The sequence below is a fragment of the Ailuropoda melanoleuca genome, chromosome 18 (genome assembly GCF_002007445.2).
Source record: "Ailuropoda melanoleuca isolate Jingjing chromosome 18, ASM200744v2, whole genome shotgun sequence".
Taxonomy (NCBI): Eukaryota; Metazoa; Chordata; class Mammalia; order Carnivora; family Ursidae; genus Ailuropoda; species Ailuropoda melanoleuca.
Window position 1 is genome coordinate 12,502,173 of NC_048235.1, and position 25,958 is coordinate 12,528,130.

Sequence of the window (25,958 nt, forward strand, 5' to 3'; positions counted from 1 at the left end):
CCCCGCCCCAGGTGCCGACCCCCGCCACTCACCGCACGCCCCCTCACCCCCGCCCGCCTCACAAGCCGGATGGAAGCGAAGTGGAGCAGCTCGGCCTTCCTGAGCCCAGCGACGAGGACCTGAAAGGGAGGCCAGGGGATGAGCGCAGCAAGCCGGGGCAGAGCCTCCTGCCAGTCAGGTAGGTGCTTGGGATTTCCGCTCCCACGAGGGAGAGCGTCGCGCCGCTGAGGCCGAGCGCTGCCCCCCAGGCCTCCTTCCTCCTTCCCGTCTGTTTGGTTTGGCAGATGTGCGGAGCCCCCCCTGACCTGGGCGCCCACCCCGGCGCGGCCCGAGCTCCCCAGACAAACCCTTCTTTGTGAGAAGGGCCCGCCTCCTGGTGAAACCACCTGCACTCCGCATGTATAGATCGGCCCTAGAGAAATACTTCATAGCATCGGAAGACGGTCGCTCGATGTTGTTGGGGAAGAGAGCAAGTGACCAAGCAGCATGTGTGATACGATCTTGTTTGGAAGGACAAAACAAACACTACGCACACTTACCTTGAGGTTTCGAAATGACCAGAAGTATACACACCAGACTGTATTTTTGGACTACTGGATTATAGGTGATTTTATTAATTTAAGTGTTTTAAACAGTAACTTTTTTTTNTCTTTTTTTTTTAAAGATTTTATTTATTTATTCGACATAGATAGAGACAGCCAGCGAGAGAGGGAACACAAGCAGGGGGAGTGGGAGAGGAAGAAGCAGGCTCATAGCAGAGGAGCCTGATGTGGGGCTCGATCCCATAACACCGGGATCACTCCCTGAGCCGAAGGCAGACGCTTAACCGCTGTGCCACCCAGGCGCCTCAGTAACTTTTTTTTCTAACGAGAATGATAAATGTTATTTTTGAAAAGAAAGTATCACAGCCACCAGTGGGAAGAGAGTCAGTGGATGGATCTTGGGCATGACCTTGCCCCTTAGTGACCCATGACAGTCACCCTGGAGGTAAGGTGTGTGAAGGCTGCATAATATTCTAGGGTGAGGATATGATTAAGCAGTTTATATCCCCACGCAGAATTCTCTCTTCCTATTTGAGAAGTTCTACTCACAGGAGTAGAATATGGATCTTTGGCAGTATGATTTGGGAGAAGGTAAAAGGTTCTACATGTCTAAATGTTACCCTGAAATTCCCCTTGGGTGAAACAGTTGTTAGGTGTCTGAGACAAGGAACATTCTGCTCAACTCTGAGGCACAGCTATGTCTGCTTGTGAGCCATGACTGCAGACACCCACCGGAGAAGCATCCTGCCCAGAGACACAGGCTTGGCTAGAGGGGCTCCGTGGGGGCAGAGCATGAAGGGAGGGAAACCAACAAGGTAAAGACACAAAGATACATTTTTGAGGCGTCATTATTTCCCCTCTCAAAAGCCAGACCTGGAATGTTCACACACATTCCAGTGGCCAGAGGAAGCAAGGAAATGCCATCCCCCTGGGTGCCCAGGAAGTGGAAATGGCAGACAGAGCATCATCTCTGCCACAGGAACCCTTCAGCTGTGTTGCTACTTCCTCCATAGCCATCAGGGTCCTNTCCAGTGGCCAGAGGAAGCAAGGAAATGCCATCCCCCTGGGTGCCCAGGAAGTGGAAATGGTAGACAGAGCATCATCTCTGCCACAGGAACCCTTCAGCTGTGTTGCTACTTCCTCCATAGCCATCAGGGTCCTTCCATAGCCCTCCAGAATACTCTAGCATTTCTGTACATACTGTCCATCTTGTGACTTTTTTAGAGGATGCATTCTGTCCCCTGACTGGATGGGAGCTCCTTATTTTTCACATCTTGGCTCTCCAGTGCCTGGTACAGGGCTCTAGAGGGAGTTGGACACCACCATAAATGGCCAGGAGGTGCCTTAGATGCTCAGAGGTGGTCACCTGTGCTGTCCTTGCACATTACTAAAAACAGTTATGTGGATGGATACCAAAGTTAAAAACCAGTTACTCGTTTCTCGGTTGCTGAACTGGACAGAGAAGAGAGAGAATCCAAAACTGAGGTCAGCTGCCTTATCGATTTAGTCATGAGGGAGAAAGTTCTCCTAACCAGAACACCCAGGAAGTCCAGCTGGCTGCCTTCAGGAACTTACGTCCTGGAAAGCAATGGGTCAACACCTAGTATTACTTGTTGGAATTGAACAAGGATTTATTTACTGATCAGTCAATTTTTTTAATGTATATTTCCTGCTAAGAATGGAATTAAAAGGCAGCCAATCCTGGCAGAAATTGCTGATTCCATGTCTGAGGACAAGAAATGTAAAAATGGGTTCAGAACATTTTGTCATACCAGAAACCAGGGGATAACCAAATATTGCTAGCATCATGCCAGAATGACCTTGGAGCCAACCTGAAGAGGTTCCCAATGGATCTATAAATTCACAGGCATTCAAAAGAAACAAACTTCTGAGGCCATGTTGGAAGATGTTAAAGAACCATCTTATTTTCAAAACCAACAAAGAAAAAAGATCGTATATTTTGCTATTCCTAAATGAATTGTACTTTAGGGTAACCAAATAGCTGGTGGAATAATTTTTCTTTATGGGAGTATTCCAGCTAATAATGACTCTTGGTAATGACTATTGATAACTTGTGATATCACAAAAAAAGAAACAACCTGACGCTATATGCCTCCTGACGGAAATAACACAATCCTATGAAATCATGTTGCCCAAAACTTGAACCTGATTCTGATCATGCTTCTAGATGTAACTACCAATTTTCAGAAAATACAGTGAAGTATTAAGTGGCACTATAAGGATCTAAGCAGCAAAATCCAGGCTATAGGTAATTTGGGGGGACAAAAGCTCCACTGACAAATTTCAAAGAACAAAGTAAGTGGTAAGAGAAGAGGGAACCTATACATCGAAAGATACTTGAGATATGTATTATTTAATTCCAGGGGACCTAGTTGGTTCTTTTTAAAAATCTTGCAGCCACTAGACTATAACCTCCATAAGGGCAGGGCATTTTGTCCATTTTGTCCACTGCTTTATGCCTCTTCCCTAAATCTGGAATAATATTTGTTCATAGACAAATACATGACTTCATCTCCCTGGCTGTAGCTAATGAGATAAGGAATAAATGACTGACTTAGTTAAGAGTATTTGGGAGCAAATGAGAGCTGATGGGTTCTTCTGTTCCCTCCAATGTTTGATGATCTCAGAGTCTGCTGATTCTTCCCCTGAAAATCTATATTTAGGACAGTTACTGACTGCCTTGGTTTGGTTCCAAAGGGGCAGACCCTGAGAACCCTGAGAAAAGTATTCAAGTGCAAGGAGTTTATTTTGGAAAGGATCCCAGGAAACATCTGTGGGTAAGTTGGGAACTGAGAAAGGAACAGAATGGCAGCCAATACAAGGTGTATTATAAAGCACATTTCTTTATGGACATCTGGAGCTTAATGTCAGTGGGGAGTTCTGGGAGTCAGTATAGGGTTATCCCACCCTAAGGGCAAGGGAGCTTTGGGCTTCGTACACCACTTCCATCAGTCATTGATTGAGGACCACTGGGGTTGGGTGAGGGGTTGGTTTATTCTGTAAGGAGGCACGGGTGGGGCACTTTCGTCAGGTACTACTCTGCTAAACTTATTGACTCTGACAATATATATCTAATAAGACAAATATTTAATACAGTGCTAGGCTCACATAGATATTAGCCTAGGGTAGTAAGTAAATCAGAATCTGGAGTCAACCCAGCTTGGGTTCAGCAATAATCTCTTCTATTTACTTGCTTTGTGACCCTGAAAAAAGTCACTCCACGTCTCTGCACTTCAGTTCCCTCGTATATAAAAGGGTCTGAGGCATAAGATTGATATGGAGAATAAATAAGATCGTACCTGGTACACAGTCAGCGCTAGGAAAGAAATTTACATCTTTTCCCGTCTCCTGGATTGAAGCCAAACAATAAATTACAAAATTTCAGGCGTCAGTGACCCAGGAGGAATCTGTACGGAGAGGACGAGGAAAAGGGAAGACAATTCTGGTATTCCTGAGTTACAACATGGAGGAAACACCACTGCCCTGCTTCCTAAGTTTGGACCTTGCGTGTCCACAAGAGTGCAGTACCCCTGCGGACATGGAGAAGCTCGAGAGAGAGGTTTTTTCATGTGAGGATGACTAGTGAAGCCATTCAGGCAAATATTGGGACCTTTAGTCCCTGAGAGGTCAGAGATCTGAATGCTGTCCTAGACTTTGACAACCTACTAGCTCAACTTAAGCATTTTTAGAGAATGTATGTACAGTTCAGTATAGATCGCTTGACTGAGTTAGAAAACACCGCCTAGAGTTTTCACTGGGGCATGGGACATAGAAACACAACTTGGTGAGAGACAGAATTGCTCCAGAGGGAAAGAGGGTCACTCGGCCCGTGGCCTGTGGTGCCTGCAGTGCCTGAGAAGACTTTTCATTCTCATGTGTTGACAAAAACCACTGGTATCACTCATGCACGTGACCATACGTTCTAGTCAATCTCAAATTTATATGGAGCTGGAAATGAAAAGGGCACAGTTGGAATCGTTGGGGTTTTGGTGTCTCCTAGATGCTTCAAGACTTTGTTGTGAAGCTTTCAGGGATCATACCTGGTTGTGGCTTGTGGTTTCAGTTGTCATTGAGAGGGGCCAATTTTTTAATGAATGACTAGAATGGTAGTAGGCAAATGACAAGTGGGCAGGGGTAGGGTGAGGGAGGAGTTCTCAAGTACATATGTAAAAATAAGAAAGGAGAAGAAGAAGGAGTAGGAGGGGAGGGAGAAAGGACAAGAAAGAAGAAAGAACAGGAAAAAGAAATCCAAAGGACTGGGATATAAAAATTTCCAAAGAGAAACTCTGTAGTTTACCCATATATGTGCAGTAAATATTTGCCAGTCCCTTCTAATGTGTCAAGGATGGTTCTAGATGCTGAAGACACATCAGTGAATCAAACATGCCTTTCTGGCAGTTATGTTCTAGTGGTCCTGCTGGAACAGAGATCTAAATCCAGATCTGCCTTTTACAGTCTAAAAGGCACAACACGGCAGAGTGTCTGCTGTGAGAAGTCTCCCTGGCCAGATAGGATTGGAAATTGGAAGAGAACTGACTCAGAGCAAATGTTGCCAAGCAACAGATCAGAGTCACCAAATCCTCGGAAACGTTCTGGGTAAGAGGAAAGCATCCTGGTTGTCACTACCAGCGGTGGCTTATCTCCCTGTTCCTTGAGCAGCCGTGGGGCGGGAGCAGAAGTTTATCTTCAGCAGGGCGGAATCTCGCCATCTGGAATCCCCACGGTGCTTCCAGTTCGCATATTGGTATCCTGTTACTAGGTGTTCCTTTGCAAAGCAGAGCATGCCCTAAAGGTTTTTAACAATCCTCTAGAAGTCACAAGACAAGGAGCTGGCAAAGGGCAAACAGCTGACATACCACCTTCTTGCCCCAAAACCTTTCCAAGTAGGCAGCAAGATAGATACTAAAATGCACTGATAGTTCCAAGACAACCTACACTCCCACGCAAAAACCTGCATTCGTAGATGGCAATAGGACACCAAGAGAACCGAGGGGAGTTGTCGCGCAGTAAGCAGGAGATCGACCGTAATGTTTGAAAAATGGGTTCTCACCTGGCTCTGCCACCTACTAGCTGTGTGATCTCAGGCAGGTCACCTCAGTTCTACCCAGAATCTGATCCCTTCTCACCATCCCACTGCTAGTACTCTCTCCAGCCACTGGGACCATCACAACATCTGCTGCTTATCTTCACACCCCAATGGTCTAGAATCGACACAACAGCCAGAACAAGCCTGGAAAAGCTCTCAGATCTTGTCACTGTTTTGCTCCATCTCCCCAGTGGTTCCTCTTTCACTCAGAGGAAAAGTCAAGTGCACACAATGACCTGGAAGGTTTTTTAAGATCAGACATCGCTTACTACTGATCTCCTCTCGTACCGCTCAAGCCCCTGTTCACGCTGCTCCCCATGCTATCTTGACATTCCTCGAACCTGCCGCGTGCTGCTGCTTGCTGCAGAATATTGGAATGGGCTCGTGTCTCCTCCTCTGTGCCTGGAACGCTGTCTCTCCAACTAGCTCAAATCCCACCTCCTCCTCTACCCCGACTCTGCTTAAATGTTGCTTTCTCAGTGAGCCCCACCTCCTTTAAAGCTACAGCCCCGCTAGCCCCTCAATCACTTAACCTGCTCTATTTCTTTTTCTAGAGCATTTATTACCTTCTAAAATACTGTATAATTTACTTCTTGATTTTGTGGATAGTTGATTATCTGCATTCCTAGAAGACCCAGGAGGGCAGGCATCTTTGGTGTATTTTTTCACCGATGTACCTGGACTGGTCTGAAAGAGCCCGTGACACAGAGTTAGTGTTCTGTAAATATCTGTTAAATGAACGCATGAACAACTCCGAGTACCAGGAGAATCTCCATTCACAGGCAGATGGCACTCGAGGTGGAGACGACCAGAGATATCGAGCAGATTTCGTACTTTGTTGTCTTCCCAAGCAGGTGGGAAGGATTACTTCAGTAGCTGCCCTGCCTGTCAACTTCCAGGGGAGTAAAGAGTGGGTGTTTCTTGGACTTCTCCTACCAGCTTGCTCCACCAAGTTCCTACCTGTCTGTTCCCATGGGATTTGTGCTTGACTCAGAGATGAATGACCAGACCGCTGTCAAGCACAGAGTATCTAAACAGGAAGGGAGCCCCTCCCTCTCACACACAGTTCGGAAGCATTCATTTCTGCCATGCCCCTTGGATTGAATGGAGTGCAGTGCAGGGTTGTGCAGAAGACAGGATCCACTACTCATTGGCCAAATGGTTTTCTTAGCATTGGCTGAGTCGAGTGCCCTTAAACATTAAACTGTATTAAAGTCCAGGACCTCTGCCAAATCATGTTACAAATAGAAAAAAGCAAGTCAATTCCTGACCGTCTCCTGGCGGAGGTTAAACTCCTTCTAGGTAGCACACTCTCCAGAACTGTGACCAGTGTTACCCCAGCATATTCATCCCGGGCAGAGTAGAATGAGGGGTAATAAAGTAATCTCTTTCGATGAGGCCCGTTTCCCCTCCCCCGCCCCAGGGACAACAGGAAGCAAAAGGTAAAAATAGAAGAGAAATTAATTGTGATTATTTTATGGTTTATAGAAATCACTAAGAGTTTAGCTGCCTTTTTTACACTAAAAATATTTTCCCCAAAATTAAAAATACACACTGCTGTGCCTCTGTGCCCATTGTCCAACTTCAGTGATTAGTTCAAAGCCAACTGTGATTCATTTACCACTCACCAAATAGCAATTACGCTATTTCAGAATAAGGTCATATTTCCAGATTCTGGGTGGACAAGAATTTTGGGGGAGACACTATGCAACCCAGTATAGACCTCAACCGTCTACATCTCTTGACAACTTACTGGAGATACTCGAGTTTCTATTTTTCTTTAACCCCTTTGGACAAAATATTTTAAAACTCCCTTTGCTTACTTTCAACATTTAAAATCAAATGTACAGATTCCAGTTGTGCTTTTTTTTTTTTTTTTTTAACAGACTTCAAATGTGTGTCACAGGGGTCTGTGATGAGGTTTGAAGTCGGCTGTGTTCTCTGGTACTTGGGTTGGCACTAGAGCGTTTGCCTTTTTTCTTTCCTTCTGTAGTTATTACCTGCCACTTCATTCTGATGTTAGCATTTGTGTTTGGGTAAATAGATCCTCTGACATTTCTAATTCTGTGAGTTAGAAAGCCACAACTCCAAGTTTGCTGTAACTGTCCAATTTAGCCTTAAATAGTCTTAATAACAGACCTAAGGAGCTTCCCTTGAATAGAATAAAGTATATTGAATGCAAATGTCACATGCGGCACACACAGAAATAAGCCAAAATTCTAGAGGTTTCCTCACTTGGAACTTGTCGAGAAAGCTTGACCTCAATGAGACAATATTATAGCTCATTTAGACAGGAATATAAACAGTTCTAGGTGTTGATATTGATTTCCTCTTCCTTGTAATTAGAGGTCAGCTGATAACATTTTGGCCTCACAGCCAAGGGCAGAGACCCTGTCCCAGCCATCCAGATCACCTGTTGTCCTCTTTGCATCGTCCCTGTGTCTGGCTCTTCCTTTCTGTGTTGAGTCCCTTCTTCCCCCGCCCCCCAAGGCTTGCATTACTAATCATGGCTCAGTGCACTTGTTCAAAGCAAAGTCTTGAAGCATGCAAGTTTCATTAATTGATTTCTTTAGAAGACTTTGCTTCCCTCCAATATACTGTACAAAATGTGGGCTGCCTGCTTTGCAAGTTTATAGGAATGGCTGCACAGTGCTCTGTCTGTCCATCTGTCTGTTTGTCCTTCTCTCTCTACCCCAGGCATTGTTTTTTGAAGCCTGTAATTTCCACCCCATCACGAGGCCCTCTTCTGCTTTCCTGGCTCCCACTGATGCATTTGCTACATAGTCGGTTTGTCAATGAGTGGGATGTGACTGTATTTACTCAGTCTGATAATGTGTAGGAGCTCAAGTGATAATGGAATGTACAGTTCTTGTATCACTGAGCTTTGGATTCCCAAGCCCATTAACCTCTGGCCCCTTTTCTGTCAGGATTCAACAAAGAAGTCAAAAGTTTAACTCCAGGGTAGGAGAAAATTGACTGTGTAAATGCAGATTTTTCTAGGCCTTAAAATGAAAGCTCAAATACTGACCCCCTGGTGTCCTGCAATCATTTCGTCTGAGAAGAGGGTCAGTAGACTGTTTTCAATGAGCATATTTTTAGACGCTTTGCCATTAAATCGGGTTTTGCAGGTATAAGGCTGGCTCTGGGTAAAACATGGCCGAGTTTGACTTTGCTCCCTTTGCAGCTCCCGTCTGATTCCTCTGCCTGTCTGATAGTCCCTTCTCTGCCCCAGGCCCCCCACTGGAGCTTGCTCCCTTAGGCAGCACCCTATGCTCCAGAACGTCCCATTTCTAAAAGCATAGTCCAGTCCTGGGTTCTGTTTCCTCAGGGTTCAGCTAGATATTGACTAACGCAACACAGAATCCTGGAATTTCAAGCTAAGAGAACTCTATGGATTAATTTTAGTAAAGAGCTGGACAAAGGATATATGTATATGCATATATGTGTGTGGGTGTGGTAGGTATATGTATATATACATACATGTGTACGTATATACACACACAGATACAAAAGAAGTGTAATGTTGCACTGGCGTGCTGTGGGGGAGTGCTCCCAATTCCTCCACATCAAAGGTTTATTCCCCCAAAAGACCTGCCCAGTAAATGATACACAACTGAGATGATCTTCTCTCTTTGGTTTATTGAGCCACCTAGGACATAGCCTTATACCAAATAGGAGACATTGGTGAGCCATTATCTTCCTGGGAAATTTCTGCTAGGAGAGTTTACTCTATTTACGAAGACACAAGTCTCTTTAAAATCTTGAAATTCAGTAGTTTTTTTTTCAATTAGAATTTTTATTTTGAGAAAATGAGCGAATCTTGTGCAGTTGCAAAAAATGCATTCGGTCCTTTTAGTTTAGGGAACGATTTCATCATGCCTTACACACTGCAGGCATGTTCAATACGCAATGCTTGATGGACAGATTGATAAAATAACTGTAATCCGTGCCTCACAGGAGCTCTATTGAGGGAGATATGTTCAGAAGTTACTGGGCCCAGGGCTAGAAAGTGAATCTCTTGGATCATTTGGTAGCTCTATGTTTTGTTTCTTATACATTTCTCACTTGTAACGTTGTTTTATTTCATTTTTACACATGCACTATGCACTTAGTCATATCACGTTTTGCTGTCTTTAATTAGTGAACATGATGAAATCCAATTTGTGAAATGCTAGTCTTTTCTCCACTGAGCTGGTCGGGGGTGAGAGGTAAGCCGAGGAGCACTGTGCCTGGGGAGAGCCGAGGACTGGATAGCATGCCTTTCGGAAGGCTCCAGGCTCCTGGGGTTATGTGCCCCCAAGCAGCAGCAGGGCTCACAGATCGCTTTCCCGCAGTCCAAGAGGAACATCACTTCCTTTAGACCAAACTCACCCACAGTGGCTTCTATTTATCATTCTTTCATTTCCCTCTAGAATCCTGACAGGCAAGAATGCTGCCTCAGGGCTGCCATGCTGCAAAGTATGACAGCCTGCTCTCAAGGGACCATAAATATTTGGAATCTGAAGTGGATTGGGAACTTAAAAAAAACAAAAACAAAAAGCACCTTAAGAAACTGAAGTTTGGGAATAAGTTAGCCAAAGCCTGGATTCCTTGACATGAATTTGAGAAGCATTGCATTAAAGCTGACCTCTTTGCAGGAGTTTCTGGAGAATGATGGTTAATGGTGTTTTTTTTTTTTTTCTCTTTTAATGCGATAAAAATTCACTCTGCCAGCTGAGCATGCACTGTGGGGTGAGAGCGGGTTCCTGTCTCTGTGGGAGAGCGAAGTGTTCAAGTGAGGCCCTCGGGGGGAGTTCTTGATGCTGGCTACAGCTTTGATGAAGGCTTCAGCTGAAAGATACTTCAGGTTTGAAATACATATTTTACAAGGGGAGGGCGTGGGACGGTGTCCTGGATTCCATCAGGCATGCACAGAGCATCCTGTCACGCAAGGCAGAGCGGGGGGTGTTGAGCTTGCTGCTCGAATCCCGGAGGAGACGAGGTCCTCTCACTCGCCCTCAGGAGCAGTCATGTAACTTCTCCAGAGACCTGTCTAAACGAAGAAAACACAATTCTCTAATTCTGAGGAAGCCAAAGAGTCATGTTGCACAAAGAAAGAACAAAATAGTCATCTGGCTAAGTTGTTTGGTGAACTTTTAATGCTTCCTCCTCCATAGTCTTAATAGGAAAATCTTGGAGCAGCGGTTTACCGCCCAATAGACCAGAGTTCTCCAGGCCATGAACGCAATGGACAATCAGGGTCAAAGGCAGGGCCATGTGTCTTAAATCACCACACCCTTGCCGGTAGCTGTCATAGGTGGTGGTAGAAATCAGGGCTGGGGTGGACTGGGACCGGAATCCGGGAGGTGGGGGTGCGGGGAGAGCAATGTTGGCAGATGGGAAATTGGGCCCTTCAGACTTGTACAGTAGGACTGTTTTTAAATCATATCCCTCCTCCTACCCCAAGACCACTCACTATCCCTGGCAGGGCTAGCCCGACCTTCAGCTTGTGGGTTAAACCCCTTGTGTTATTTATCCTTCCTCTCAAATCTCACAGAGGGAAAATCTGGTGATAACCATCATCAAGGGAGAGCTAAAAAGAAAGAAGGGCAGAGGCATCATCAGAGGCCCAGAGGTGTGGAAGGCAGGCACCCAGCTCTGACCCCCCATGTGCTTGTGTGATGACCAACTCAGGCCCTTTTTACCACCAACTAGAGCCCATAAGCTCCTTCTCCACCCTGTACCTCAGACCCCCAGCAACTTCTCCACTAACTGCCCCAATCCTGCTACCTTGAACCTAGTTCTTTCTGACCCCAGGTCTCCATATCCAGAATGGCAAATTCTGGGAGTTCAAGGGAGATGTGAGAATGTGATAGAGTAGCTCCAAGGGATCAGTTTGGATTGGAGTGTGGTAGTAAAGAAAGTCTTTCACCTCACCCTAGGCAAAACAGTTTATTCCATATTGCCCTATGATTAACACTGCCAGATTCAGAAATAAAAATACAGATGCATTGATAATATGCTACAACGTGGACGGACCTTGAAATCAGGCTAAGTGAAAAAAGCTAGTCACGGAAGACCACATATTGTGTGAGTCCATATAGGTCAAATGTCCAGAATGTGCAAATCTATAAAGACAGAAAGTAAATTCGTGGTTGCCTAAGGCTGCAGAATAAGGGGGCCCTAGGGATGGGGAGTGACTGATAATGGCTACAGGGTTTCTTTTTGGGGTGATACCATGTTTTAAAATCAGACTGTGATAATGGCTGCACAACTCTGTGAATATACTAAAATTCACGATAATGGCTGCACAACTCTGTGAATATACTAAAATTCACTGCCTTATATACTTAAAGTGGTAGAATTTTATGATACATGAATATCTTAATAAAGCTTAATAAGGTTTTTGGTAATATAGGATGGCAAGTTAAATTTGAATTTCAGGTAAACTATGAAAATAAATTTAGGGTAAGTATATGTTATGCAGTATTTGCGACATAGTTCTACTGAAAACATTTTCATTATTTATTTGAAATTCACATTTAACTGGATGTCCTGTATTTTATTTGGCAACCCTACTTAGAATTCGATTAAATGTCTGAGAAAGCACCAATCAACAGCAAGAGTAAGAAGAGATAGTTCATGCGATGTCATTTAAATGAGATTAATGGGACCCCTACATCTTTTGGGCATCAAAATTCTTAATAATTAACCAAGAACTTCTTAATTTAATGATAATCATTTTTTAAAAATCGAACTGTAGCTGCCACGGCAGAAAAATTTTTGACTTGTTCACTTAGATGAAAAATTATTTTAACATATTTGCTGTATATAGTGAGATTTGCTATAAAGTAAATATTGTCATGCTTATGGAAGAACATGAAGGCAGCACCTGTGAGAAAAAGTGATACATGTATATATATCACACACACACACACACACACACAGTCCCCCTCCCTCACATATATACATTCTTTGGATGCTTTGTATTTGTTTTAAGGGGATGTCTCAGGTTGCAAAATCTAATAAGCAGAATTGTTTAAGTTTGCACTTGCATAATGGTCATCTTTAAAAAATGACTATACCCCTGCTTTGATACTGGAAAGTCTGGCATAAAATTGCTACAGTGGTATAAATCAAAATAGCAATTATTAGCCTGTTGTACCTGCAAAATTCTGTTCAGGTTCTTAGGCAGTGGTAACAGCAGACAATAATATTTTTCTTATCTTACAACTGGGAAAACAGAAAACTGCAATATGTTTCTCTGAATTTAATAATTTTATAAATTGAAATTCAAATATTTTGGGGTTACAAGGCATTTAACCAAACCTTAGATTTTTGATTATTATTTTGTTTTTTTTTTTTAAAGATTTTATTTATTTANTCTGGCATAAAATTGCTACAGTGGTATAAATCAAAATAGCAATTATTAGCCTGTTGTACCTGCAAAATTCTGTTCAGGTTCTTAGGCAGTGGTAACAGCAGACAATAATATTTTTCTTATCTTACAACTGGGAAAACAGAAAACTGCAATATGTTTCTCTGAATTTAATAATTTTATAAATTGAAATTCAAATATTTTGGGGTTACAAGGCATTTAACCAAACCTTAGATTTTTGATTATTATTTTGAATGAATGATAGGTGTTGAGCTAACCCCTTACACTGTGTTAGCTCAACTTCCCTGCTGGTATTGGTGANTGGGGCTCGATCCCACAACGCTGGGATCACGCCCTGAGTCGAAGGCAGACGCTTAACCGCTGTGCCACCCAGGCGCCCCTTGATTATTATTTTGAATGAATAATAGGTGTTGAGCTAACCCCTTACACTGTGTTAGCTCAACTTCCCTGCTGGTATTGGTGCGATAAAGGATAAAATTTTCCAAACAAAAATTTAAATTATAGATTAAAATTAAATCAAATTGGCAAGTTCCACGTAAGTTCAGAGAAAGAGACCAGTCTTGCCCCCTGCAATAATTTCAAGAAGCATAAGTGATATCAACATACGTGGATGTTATACATGATCTTGACAATGGGCAATGATTTTCAGAGCACTTCTCCTCTTCCTACTTACACCTAGAGTTTTAGAAAATTGTTCATTTAGGTCACACATTGGGATTTAGATTCCTAAGAGGCCATGTTTCCTTTTTAAAAATTTCCTTTTAAGGGCTAAGTTCTTTATATAAGAAAGAATTTTCAAAAAAAAAAAAAAAGAGGTTGTATTTTTTTTTTTTTTCAAAATAAGAAGCAGAATTTAAAAGTGCAATAGTATTTGGGGATTGAATCTGCTTAAAAGAAGAAAAATCCAGGCAGCTAACTTTATTCCTTAGATTCAGGAGGGTTCTTTCTGCTGAAACTCTCCAGGACTGGAGTGTTTCTGGAGATAGGAGCAGGGTGGGTGCTGAGCCCCCCAGAGCTGGCACTGCATGCAAGCACCACCTTTCTTCCTCCTTGTCTAGAGTTGGCTTATGGGGTCTGTTGGATTCTGGCCCCAGCCATGTTAATTCAAGCCACAGTACAAATGAAGAAGTTCAAACTTCCTTAACACAAAAAGGTAGGACACTGGAGTCATAACTGAAACGTCACAGAATTGGCAGATCGGTAGCCCTTAGAACAGGAGAGAATGCTCACTAGACTCAATTACAGGGACTGGTACCACGGGAGAGGGAACAATTGGAAAGAGAAGAAAGTTTTTGTGATTGTATGGATAAATGATTTAATTAGAATCTCTCATTAAAAGTAATCACCTGCCCCAGACTTTATTTAGTAGGCAAGAATATTTGCAAATTGCAGNAATTAGAATCTCTCATTAAAAGTAATCACCTGCCCCAGACTTTATTTAGTAGACAAGAATATTTGCAAATTGCAATGGTACACAGGACTGGGAACAAATGATCCATGATAGTCTTACTTGGAATTGGTGCAAAAAGCAGAGATGAACTTCACGAGGGCTGAATCTCTTAGGTATGAGTAAGAAGATAACCCATTCCTTTTCATTCATTTCTAAAGACTGAATATATTTGAAATCAGTACTACCATTTCCCATTTTCTATTCATTCTGTACCAGACGCTTTCTCTTTGCTATTTCCTTAATGTTTTAGTGTCACCATCTTTGGGTCCAAGATAGTGGACCAAAACCAAGTCACCTGGTCACTAATCAGTCAACCAAATAAGGAAACTGTTAGAGCTTCTCCCCACCACTGAGATAACATGTTGAATCAAGAACACATCAAATCTCTGTTTCAATTAATAATATGTAACACACACTGTTATACGTTTATATAAACGATTCAGCCCAGATCAACATTGTATTCCTTCCGCTATAACCCAACACGTTTATTGGATTCCCAAGCATGCCTCCCAAGTTTCTGTTGATGTAGACTAGTAAAATCTTGCAGCTCTTCATGTGTGTCTGGTAACCTCACAGGTCGTATGTGGGACCTGCCGGGACCTGCTGGAATTTGAATCTGGTCTAGAATCAAAGGTTCACCCTGACGAGGGTCACCAGTCTCTCGTATAAAGCCTTTGAAGAGACCATTTCGAATCTTCAGGCACAAGGATGAAAACTTCCTCAGACACGGGAGAAAGAATTTCTTCTACTGGCAAAGAAGAGTCAGTAGAACTTGGGGATTGAAGGTCCCCAGCTGTATTGACTCTGCCTATATGCCCCCTTCCCAATTTTTAGGGTCCCACTCCTTTCCAATCATTGCCTTAATTTTAGTAAAAAAAGATCCTGTAAGGTTGGCCATTCAATTGGATTGGACTTTGGGCTTGGTTTTCAGAAATCCTGGCCCTGTAGCTACTGGAAAAAGGTTTGGTTTTAGGGCAAGCACAGATTTCTTGTCCTTTCGTCAGACCTTGAGTTGGGAATTTAAAGCCCTAAGTGCATCATTTTCTCCCTCAAGTTCTCCAGAATTCAGCCAAAGAACTCTATTATATATGAAGTTTTTTTATATGTGTGGAAGAAACTACTTTGTCACCAAAGCTTTGTTTGCTATGGACATTTGACTGCAGGTAATCGTTAAAGTAACTTCTGCTGTCCATCTCACAGAGCCCCATTATCAGGTATTATTAATGATCCTGGATTATTAATGCCTTTACATTGAATAAGATCAGAGAACAAATTTCAGATAGACTAGAATTGGGTCAGAGAACACATCTTCTGGAACCATGTCTGATACCAGTTTCCCTGTACTTCCCGGTTCAGTCAGAGAAGCCAAATCACTCTCAGTGATGCCGAATAATGGATTTATTTCAGGAATTAGACCTTACACGGTTGTAGAAGCTGCTGGGGGACTCTCTGCAAGGCTGTTGTCTCTCCATCTGGTGGTGACCCTCAAGTCTTTATAGTTTTAGGACCACCTAGTGAGGAAGGAAAGCTAGATGTGAAATGGGATCAACAAGGGCAGATTGTGACCCATGAGAAGAAACCAGAGCCTGTCCATCTGTCACTGTCTCCAACCCTGATGGCCCAGGGAACCTGTAGGAGAGGCTGGTGGTCTTCCCCATGGAGCTGGGCACATGCCTGGCCCAGGACTCAGAGACGCCGAAGGAAGAGATCTGGGGGGAAGTGGAGAAGTAGCAGCCACGGGACAGGGTGTGGCAGCATATCCGTGACCACGCTGTGAGCCAACCGCGGCCGGAGTCCGCACTGACCGTCGGGAGCATAAAAATATGGCGGAGGCCTCACTGTTGAGTTCCAGATATCATGCACATTTCTCTGGTGACCAACCCTAACCCCGGAAGATGCAGGAGGAGAATGCTGGAAATGTATGTGCAANCAACCGCGGCCGGAGTCCGCACTGACCGTCGGGAGCATAAAAATATGGCGGAGGCCTCACTGTTGAGTTCCAAATATGCACATTTCTCTGGTGACCAACCCTAACCCCGGAAGATGCAGGAGGAGAATGCTGGAAATGTATGTGCAGATTAGCTAAGTCGATATAAGACAGTCACCACAGCAGCAAAGAATCAGTAGTTCCTGTTGTCATGCAGTTTACACTCTAGTGCAAAAATGAATTAAAAAATAAATACACGTGTATATATATATATACACACATATGGGTGTGTTTGTGTGTGTGTATTCCTTATTACAACCTTCTGAGATAAGTGCTTGTATTATCTCCTTTTTACAGATGAGGACGTTAAGGCAGAAATAGGTTAAGTATTTTGCCCTAGGTCCTACAGCTCCTGAGTACTGGATCCAAGTCGTGGACCAGGGGAGTTGGCCATCAAAGCCCAGGGCCGTAACTGCTACTGTGTTTTGTTTATTCTGCATAAAGCCTTCCCCAGACACTCAACTCAAACTGTACACATCTTTCAGGTCATATACCAGATTCTAGCAGTTTATTGCATTCGTGCCGTTTTGTCCTGTAAATTACTGTAGTTGTGCTCATTGAGAGCGGTCTCCAGTTGGACATAAAACTGCTAGATAGCATGAGTTTTATTTTTTTTTATTTTTTTAAGATTTTATTTATTTGACAGTGAGAGAGGGAACACAAGCAGGGGGAGTGGGAGAGGAAGAAGCAGGCTCCCAGCAGAGGAGCCTGATGTGGGGCTCGATCCCAGAAAGCCGGGATCACGCCCTGAGCTGAAGGCAGACACCCAACGACTGCGCCACCCAAGCGCCCCAGCATGAGTTTTATTTTTGCATGCTGGCTCAGCTGCTCGTAGCCTACATTCAGTTGGCACCTGTAACTTCTGGTTGCGTTGACATAACGCCTTTGATGGTGAGAGCAAGGTGTGTGTACCTGTGGCCTGAGCCACACCGAATGTGAAAGGAATCCTTCCTCAATTGCTTTCATCAATTCTTTGAAATGAGCCCAAGAAAAGAGAAAACGGTCAGGGCTCCTTCAGGGATTCCACCCCACCCCCCCAGTGCTGGTCTTATGATAATCACATAATCCAGACAAGTCGGGGCAAGAGAACAGTCAGGGAGGGATGAGGGGTCACTGCTGAAGCTGGTCAGGTGCTGCTGCAGGCTTCCATCTTCTCTGCACAAGGATCATTCCACAGGATTATTAAACGAATTCCTGTAGCTCACTCAGCCGATGGAAGGTCTCAGAGACTTGAACCTTCAGGACTAGGCCCTGCATTTTTGTATGTCCCAGAATGAAAAGGATCTTTGTTGACTTTCGTTTAGATTTATTTAGCATTCGGCCCACAGAGACGGAAGGCTGTGTGTGACATTGAGGGGAAAGAGGCCCGCACCCACCTCCCATCATTTGGGCACTGGCTGTTATTGGCTCCCGTGAAAACATTGGAAGGGAATTTGTTTTGTGGTTGGGCTTCCTTTTTAACATCATTACAGTTATATCTGCAGTATTTCCTCAAATATGTGAGGGGAAGGGAGCGGTGACTTCCTAAAGGAAAGTATTTATATTTTTAGACTGAAATATGCTTTTACAAAGCTTTTCCCAAAAAGTACATCAGAAAAGAGAGCTCTGAACAACAAGAAAACATCTCTTCAACTACAGCAAAGGCAGTGTGGCTTATAAAATACGGTCTAATGTAATGAGAAAGAGATGAACAGTTTTGTTTTATTTTAAAGGACGACCAAAAAAGAAAATGCTTCTGGATTGGGGAATATCTGCCTACACTCCACCTTCTTCTGAGTTCTCTCACTTGAGGCTCACATGTCAGCAGAGTCAGGAGAGCCAGTCCCTTTGGGCTGATAAGATCCAGCTCACTCTTCTAATAATGGGCCGACAGGCGGGGGGCAAGCGGGGAGAAGGAGAGGAAACATGGGAGAGACACTCTCTTGTGAGGACACAGCCCACGCTGTTTTGTCATAAATGTCTGTGTATTATAGCTCAACAGTCATGCAGGGCACCCAGGGCAGTGTTTTGAATGTTGTTGACCCCGTGTACCAGGGAGGGGGCCCCCCAGCATCCACATGCTTCACGAGCAGTCCAGGGGAGCTAGTCCTGGGCCCAACTGGTGCAATGGCTTTATTTTCCAAATGAGCAGGCGGTGGTCTAGAGGGCTGAGGGGACTCAGCACAGCAGCCAATTTAAAGCCAATTGAAAGAGACGTGTGGCGTGTGGCTTCAGGAGGGTTACTGTGCTGTGCAGGTGTGGGTGTAGACAGGCAGACATAGCCTCTACGATATGCTTTATGGGGCTCTGGGAAGACTGCCTCCCTGGCCCTCCGACCCTCTCTTACTCGCTCCTTCTGAAATCCTTTAAAGAAGACACAAAACCTTTAAGTCACAGTTAGAGATAACATGGGAATGCGCTTTAAGAAAGTAAGAACTTAGCATAAATATGCCCGAAGCGAAGGAGAGGTAATAATGGGTAACTATTCATTTCTGAGCAGATTTTGATATCGGAGGAAGGGGTGGTATGAATCTTCCTNGTTTTGGTATCGGAGGAAGGGGTGGTATGAAACTTCCTGGGACCGGGAAGGGTGTCCTGAACTGAAGGAAAGTCACAGGTCACAGACAGAAGATGGCTGGAAGGTAGGAATTTCGTTTTCTAAACTTTTGTTATGACAGTTTCAAACATTCAGAAATATTAATAGTATAGTGATCGTCCAGAAACCTACAATTTGTATGAAAAAATGTAAACATATCCCCACATTTGTACCCCCTGTCCATGCATATACGTGTGTGTGTGTGCACGCACGTGTGCTTGGGGATGAGCAAGTGTCTAAGAGTACAGAGTGCACAACGCAGGAAAATGCCCACACGCCCTGCAGAGACATCCAGAATTTACTCCGGGGCGCGGAGTCAGAGGAAGGAACTAGACCTAAGGTTCCTGGGATCTCAGCCTCTGCTCTTTCCTCTGTACAAAACATCCTATTCTTAATCACGATGATTCATAGCCACCATTTTGATCTCACTTCAGAGCCTTCAAGTCGTTTTCACATCATGCATATTCTGCTCAGTGCCACCATACCTAGTGCTAAGGAAAGAGGAAAACAGGAGAGGAAGGGGGATGACACAGGGTGTGGAACGTCCTGAAAGCCCGGCTCTCCGAGGAATGACAGCTCAAAAGATGAGGCGCTGTTCTTCTTGAACTGGTTCTTTTGAAGTTTTGCACAGGAAAAGTTGGAAAAACTAACTGGGGGCTGTCAACCTGGAAGAAGGTCAGAGTACTTCGCAGGAAAAGCAGATGAGGTGGTGACTGTAGGATCTGGGGGACGTGCACCTGCTTACCCCCGTGTCAGCACCTGTCTCTGCTGTAAGCTTCTCCCCTGAGGCTTCCTCCTGCTGGGATGCCCTTCTTCCCATCTCAACTGGGCGGGAGTAACCCCTCACCCTCACCCCCAGCCCCAGCCTGCCCTCCCATCCAGTGCTTACTCCCAAGGCTGCATTTTCACTCTGGGCTGTCATTTCCTGTTTATTTGTTTCCCCCGCGGAGCCACAGAGGCCCCAAGGACTGAAATCGTGTCTTCCTTGCTTTGTCAAGCTCCGTCCCTGCCACTCGTGGCCATACAGTAACATTTGTGAAACAAAGGACCGGAGACCATCAACTTTAATTCGGTGGAGTAAGATTTAGCTGCACGTGGAATAAAGTGGGGCAGGATTTGTTTTTACTTCATTTTGTCATTTGTTTTTCAAGAGTGAGAGCCTTTGGCAAGCCTCTGAGGAAGAGAGGAAACAGACTTCAATGCAGTTAGGACAGAGGCTTAAGCAGCCTGGAACGTAGCCCAAGGGACTATTTGAGAAGCTAATGACCCATTCTTGGGGACAGAAAATATGGATTTTTTCCAAACAAAGAGTTTATTGAGCCCTGTGCTGGAGTCAGCAGGGATGGAGAGTGCAAGACGGCAGGTGGAGGAAAACACCAGGGCCAAGAGAGGCACGTGGGTGTGGCGGGGAGCACTGCCCCAGGGAGCCCCCACTGCATCTCTGGGTTTTAACAGACGGCAAAGGTGATCAGTTCAACATAACCTCAGACTCTGTGAACAGCCTGAGCAGGTCTTTTCTAGTCTCCAAAGGAAGAGGTTTAAGTTTCCAGAAAAATTTTAAAATGTATATTTTCATTGAAAACATAAGTTATAGGGATGCCTGGGTGTGGAGTTTGGGAAGATGACAAAAGTTCTGGAGCTAAATGACAGTGTTGGCTGCACGACACTGTGAATGTACTTAATGCCATTGAACTGCATGCTTTAAGGTGATGAAAATGGTGCATTTATGTTATGTGTATTTTACCACAATTTTTAAAACGTATTTTACAGAGTTAAAATAATAAATTTTATATTATGTGTATTTTATTTTATTTTTTTAAGATTTTATTTATTTATTCAAGAGAGAGAGCACGAGCAGGGTGTAGGGGCAGAGGCTAGAGGGAGAAGGAGGCTCCCTGCAGAGCAAGGAGCCCGTTGCAGGGCTTCATCCCAGGGTCCTGGCATCATGACCTGAGCCGAAGGCAGATGCCCAACCAACTGAGCCACCCAGGTGCCACTGCTCATTTTTTTTTTTTGAAGATTTATTTATTTATTTGAGAGAGAGAGAGTGCACAAGTGGGGAGAGGGGCAGAGGGGAAGAATCTCAAGCAGACCCCATGCTGAGCGTGGAGTCCGACGTGGGGCTTGATCCCATGACCCTGAGATCACAACCTGCCCTGAAATCAAGAGCCAGATGTTTGACTGACTGAGCCACCCAGGTTTTGTTGTTATTGTTTAGTTGTAGGAGTTCTTTATATTCTGGACATTGAGTTTCCGGAAGTTTTAACCAGTGTCCTCTTAGAATTGGCCAAGGGTTGATCTTGATCAGATGTACTCATTTCTCCTTTTGCCTAAGGACAAGTCTAGGCTCATCAGAGGGAGAGATGGGGCCCTCCGTGCACACTCCAGTTACACCAACTCCCCATAGATTTCCAAATATGCCTGCATTTTCATTTCTCCAGGACTCTGGAGGGCAGTCCTGTACCCGGACCTCCCTTCCCCAACCCGTCCACCCTGCAATGTTCAACTCACTTTGCAAGATCCCTTTCAAATGCAAGTCCTCTTTTGGTTTCTGGGGTAGTTGGCCTTCAAACTTTTTGGTCAAACACCCCCTGAAAAGCTTTTGGAAGACCATTTAACCCTTGTACATGATCAGGTTGCTGACACTCCCAATTTTTTAATTCGTACGTTGAAATAGATTTAAATGAGATTTAATTTCCAGAGTCTTAGAAAACTGATAGTTTAAAATAACGATTATCGTAATTCTCTTTTAAACGGACCCAGTGGTGCTGTATTTCCCCCAAAGGCTCTTTCCGTGTTGACCAGGTCCTGGGGCACCCTGCATCTGTGCAGACCTCCGGCTCCTCTCAGCATTGCAACTGGACCTCCACCTTTTGCCATTCAAGAAAAATACAAGAGCAAGTTTTTTCTTAGTAAGAGTAGAATGAAAGTGATAGGAGGCAGTAAGAGTGGAGATGTTGGTGGGTTCCAGGAAGACAAGCCCAGCATCTGCTTTTCCGATCATGGTTTCGGGCAGCAGCAAAACCACACTGGTTTGTGGGTCAGAGGGCGGAGAGAGTGTGTGTTCCCTGTCCTCCTCAGGCCCCAGGAGGCTGCCGGATCCTGGAGAAGATGTGGCTATGGGACAGGTTAGACATCCAGCACGTCCTCATGTCACAGAAACAGCAGGACGATTCTTGGGTATCAGCAAGGACCCCAGCACTTGGGGGGGGGCCCTAAAACTTGAAGGAGCAAGAGGATTGAAAGGCAACTATCTCTGTGATCAGGTGTGTAGACCAAATACCAAGGACCAGGAAGGCAATGCATGTCTAAATGGATGCCAGTGTGGACTGAGGACTGACTCTTCTCCCCCTGGACACCTCGGCATGACATGCGACCCCGGCTACCACCACCCAAACCCTAGATACAACCTCAGGTAAAGGGTTGAATGAGATTTAGTTTCTCCCGCTCTGATGAAATGGTAATGGTGTAGTGGTAGCTTGAAAGATAGAATGGTATGAGTTAAAGAAAAGTAGAACTATATTTCTTACACATCTGGGGGTACAAGAAAAAATATACTGAGACATAGACTAGCCACAAACGTATAGGACATATTACTTTTGCTCCTTTAATTAGACATATGGTCTGAGAATGGGGATTGTATCTGCTTTACATTGTGTTTGCATACATGTGTTTCAGAAATGTGTGTGTGTGTGTGGTTATGGCAACTGTGGTCTATGAGGAGGAACCATCTTGATTCCAAACAACTCAACCAATATTTCCACCATTGGATTTAATTTATGCCTTTTTTGGTCTCATTTTGGAATCACAATGTCTGTCATGAGTGTTGGGAAGTAAGCATTTTCACCAAGGAAGGAGGCGAACTTAGAAAGCAGAAGCAAATTAAAAATGGAAATCGGAGAAGGTAGAAAAGTCCTAATGACAATGAAGGAAATTGTGAGAAGAATTTCTCCCTGATGGAGAACCGGAAGGAAGCAACAGGTCAGCTCAAGTTCATCGGGCCATCAGATAGCAGCCCAGAGCGGCCTCCACCTGAGCATAGGATGGGAGTCTAAGGTTCTCAGATTTACATCCATTTCATCAATGGGTCTTCAAATCCAGTTAAATGGGGCCAGAGCTTGAAGTTAAGCTGTTAGCTGAAATCTGAGGCCCGGAAGTTGACTTATTCCTGTACTTTTGATCAAAGCACAAATAGTTGGTTAGGCAAAGCAAAAGGAATCGTAAAGCAATTTTATGTCTTTAGAATCCGTGAGCAGACGAGCTTGCTGTTTCCAACACACTGACCCGTGCCTTTTGTTCTCTCCGGCTAGGAGTTTTGAAAGGGCGCTGCGTAAAAGTGCCGTGTCCCAGACTTGAAATGAGGTCTCGGATTAGTAAGGCACCCTGTGTTGGAAAGGTGCGTGGGCATTGTAAGCACCGTGAGAATGCACATCGCGGGCTTGATGTTAACATGTCGCCGGGGAAGAGATGCTGGTTTCGAGTTTCCTCCACTGGGGCAGGTGAGGTGCTTAGATAAATGGTGCTTCTGCAAATGTTTGAATGGGACGCATGTTACAAAAAAGAGGTACCCTTCTGTGTGTGAGCATGTGTGTGTGTACTTAATTACCAAAATAACGCTTGCTCATTTTTAAATATATAAAAAATTACAGAGCAGGGTACAATAAAATGTTAAACCGTTTCTCAGCTCCTCCTGATTCTACTCACCCGCGGTCACTCCTGTTAACGACTTGGATTGTGGCGGGAAACAGCACTCTCAAAAGCAGGGATCGAAGAAAGTTTTATGAAGGGAATGTTAACAAAGGAGTGGGGGAGGGTTATGGGACTCTAACAGGGGTTGTGAAGCCTCCTGGGGCTAGCTGCAGCAGGGACTCTTTGCTACTCTCCGAGGCTTGAGGGGTGGCAGGCCCAGCAAGACCTGCCATTATAGAACAGGGCCCTGAACCGGAAGGACCACCTATGGCCAACCCCGGTGTCTAACCAGGGACAGCTGGGAGATAAATACGCCATTGTCTCTCTCCCCCTGGCCCCCGATGTCTTGCCAATTTCTGTTCATCGGCCAGATTTAACTAGAAGTAGGAGGGCAAGAGAGCCCTTTGGTGCAGTCCATGGCAGCCTGTTCTCCTGGTGGAGAGCAGGATAGAGGAAGATGGAGAAGGAATCTGAAGGGGAAATGGAAAAAAATCCAGCAGGCTTGCCCACGGCCTCAGTGCCCCCCGGTCCCTAAAAGTCTCTCCACAGCCCGTGCATGCAGATGTCCCTGGGTTTCCCCTTGGGGCCGAGGAACCTTCTTGGAGGATGATCTCTTGGAGAGGAGGGCTATTGGGACGGGTAGGAGCCTGGGGACCTGAGTCTCCCAAATGGTTTGAGTCTCTAGCCACAAAAAGGCAGATATGAGCAACAGACATTGCCTGTGGGGATGTTTTAATATTTCAAGTCTGACTCATCAAATCCAGGTGGTAATCACTTAGATCCTTGGGCCACCGAGCAAAGATTTATGAAGGAGCACTTAGCTCTTAATTAATGCATGTTGAAGCATAGAAGCATTTTCCCTTTCTGGGAATATGATGCTTGTGCTGGTCTGAGCACAGCATCGTTGCTTTTGTTTAGTGGCAATACATTCCCTGGCTTGTACTCTGGTGTGATATTAGATAGGAGGCAATTCTGTATAGATGCTGAATTATATCAAAATTATGACCAAGTGAGTTTATTTTTATTTTCAATATATTGTTCTTTAGTTTACCCATGGAAGCAATTAGGAGAGACTGAAAGGCGATAAGGATATATAAAATGGACATACATTGAGTTGTAAGAGTTAGGAGCTGTGGCTAGAGGAACATTTGTCTGTGAGATTCACTGAACAACGTGTGGTGAAGTCTGGGCTCGGAGAGGGTCAGGGGTGGGAGCGTTCTGGAGGAAATGGGGGTTCAGTTGTAATATGTTCTCAGCTCAGAGTCTGTGCATTCCCCCTGCACAGTGACTAGCAGAACCACGGAGTAAAAGAGAACCCTAAGCACTTTGAAGGAGTAAGGTGTAAGGCAGCCTCCGTCAGCACGACTAGAACTTTCTGAATCCCCACTCTCTTTAGTGTGGTCCTCAAGCTAGTCACCCACTACTCAGGGCTTGGACCCTAGTGTGAACACAGGACTGGGTGCCTCGTCTCACTAGTGACAATGACAGACTGTCCCTAACACAAACTGAGACCCACATACCACGTGTTTAAATATTCCACAGTTTTAAGTCAAGCTCACCAACTATTGGGAGAACATACTGAGATGTTCTGAGAACGTACTGTCTTTGATTAATTGATTATTTTTGCTTTGTTTTTTAATTTTTATTGATTTATTAAATACAGTTTACATAGCATTNCGCCATTGTCTCTCTCCCCCTGGCCCCCGATGTCTTGCCAATTTCTGTTCATCGGCCAGATTTAACTAGAAGTAGGAGGGCAAGAGAGCCCTTTGGTGCAGTCCATGGCAGCCTGTTCTCCTGGTGGAGAGCAGGATAGAGGAAGATGGAGAAGGAATCTGAAGGGGAAATGGAAAAAAATCCAGCAGGCTTGCCCACGGCCTCAGTGCCCCCCGGTCCCTAAAAGTCTCTCCACAGCCCGTGCATGCAGATGTCCCTGGGTTTCCCCTTGGGGCCGAGGAACCTTCTTGGAGGATGATCTCTTGGAGAGGAGGGCTATTGGGACGGGTAGGAGCCTGGGGACCTGAGTCTCCCAAATGGTTTGAGTCTCTAGCCACAAAAAGGCAGATANTAGGTATATGTTTTCTGTTCTTTGTGTAGGTATATGTTTTCTGTTCTTTGTGTAGGTATATGTTTTCTGTTCTTTGTGTAGGTATATGTTTTCTGTTCTTTGTGTAGGTATATGTTTTCTGTTCTTTGTGTAGGTATATGTTTTCTGTTCTTTGTGTAGGTA

The 25,958-nt window shown here is 44.6% G+C and overlaps 1 long non-coding RNA gene across 1 annotated transcript; it reads left to right on the plus strand.

Annotated features, from left to right (window-relative positions):
* The first annotated feature begins 1,606 nt into the window (after positions 1-1,606).
* Positions 1,607-16,400, plus strand: LOC109491345. Its single transcript, XR_002144698.2, has 3 exons — positions 1,607-5,159; positions 10,363-10,495; positions 15,054-16,400. It is a non-coding gene; the product is annotated as an uncharacterized LOC109491345 (long non-coding RNA).
* The last annotated feature ends 9,558 nt before the right edge of the window (positions 16,401-25,958 follow it).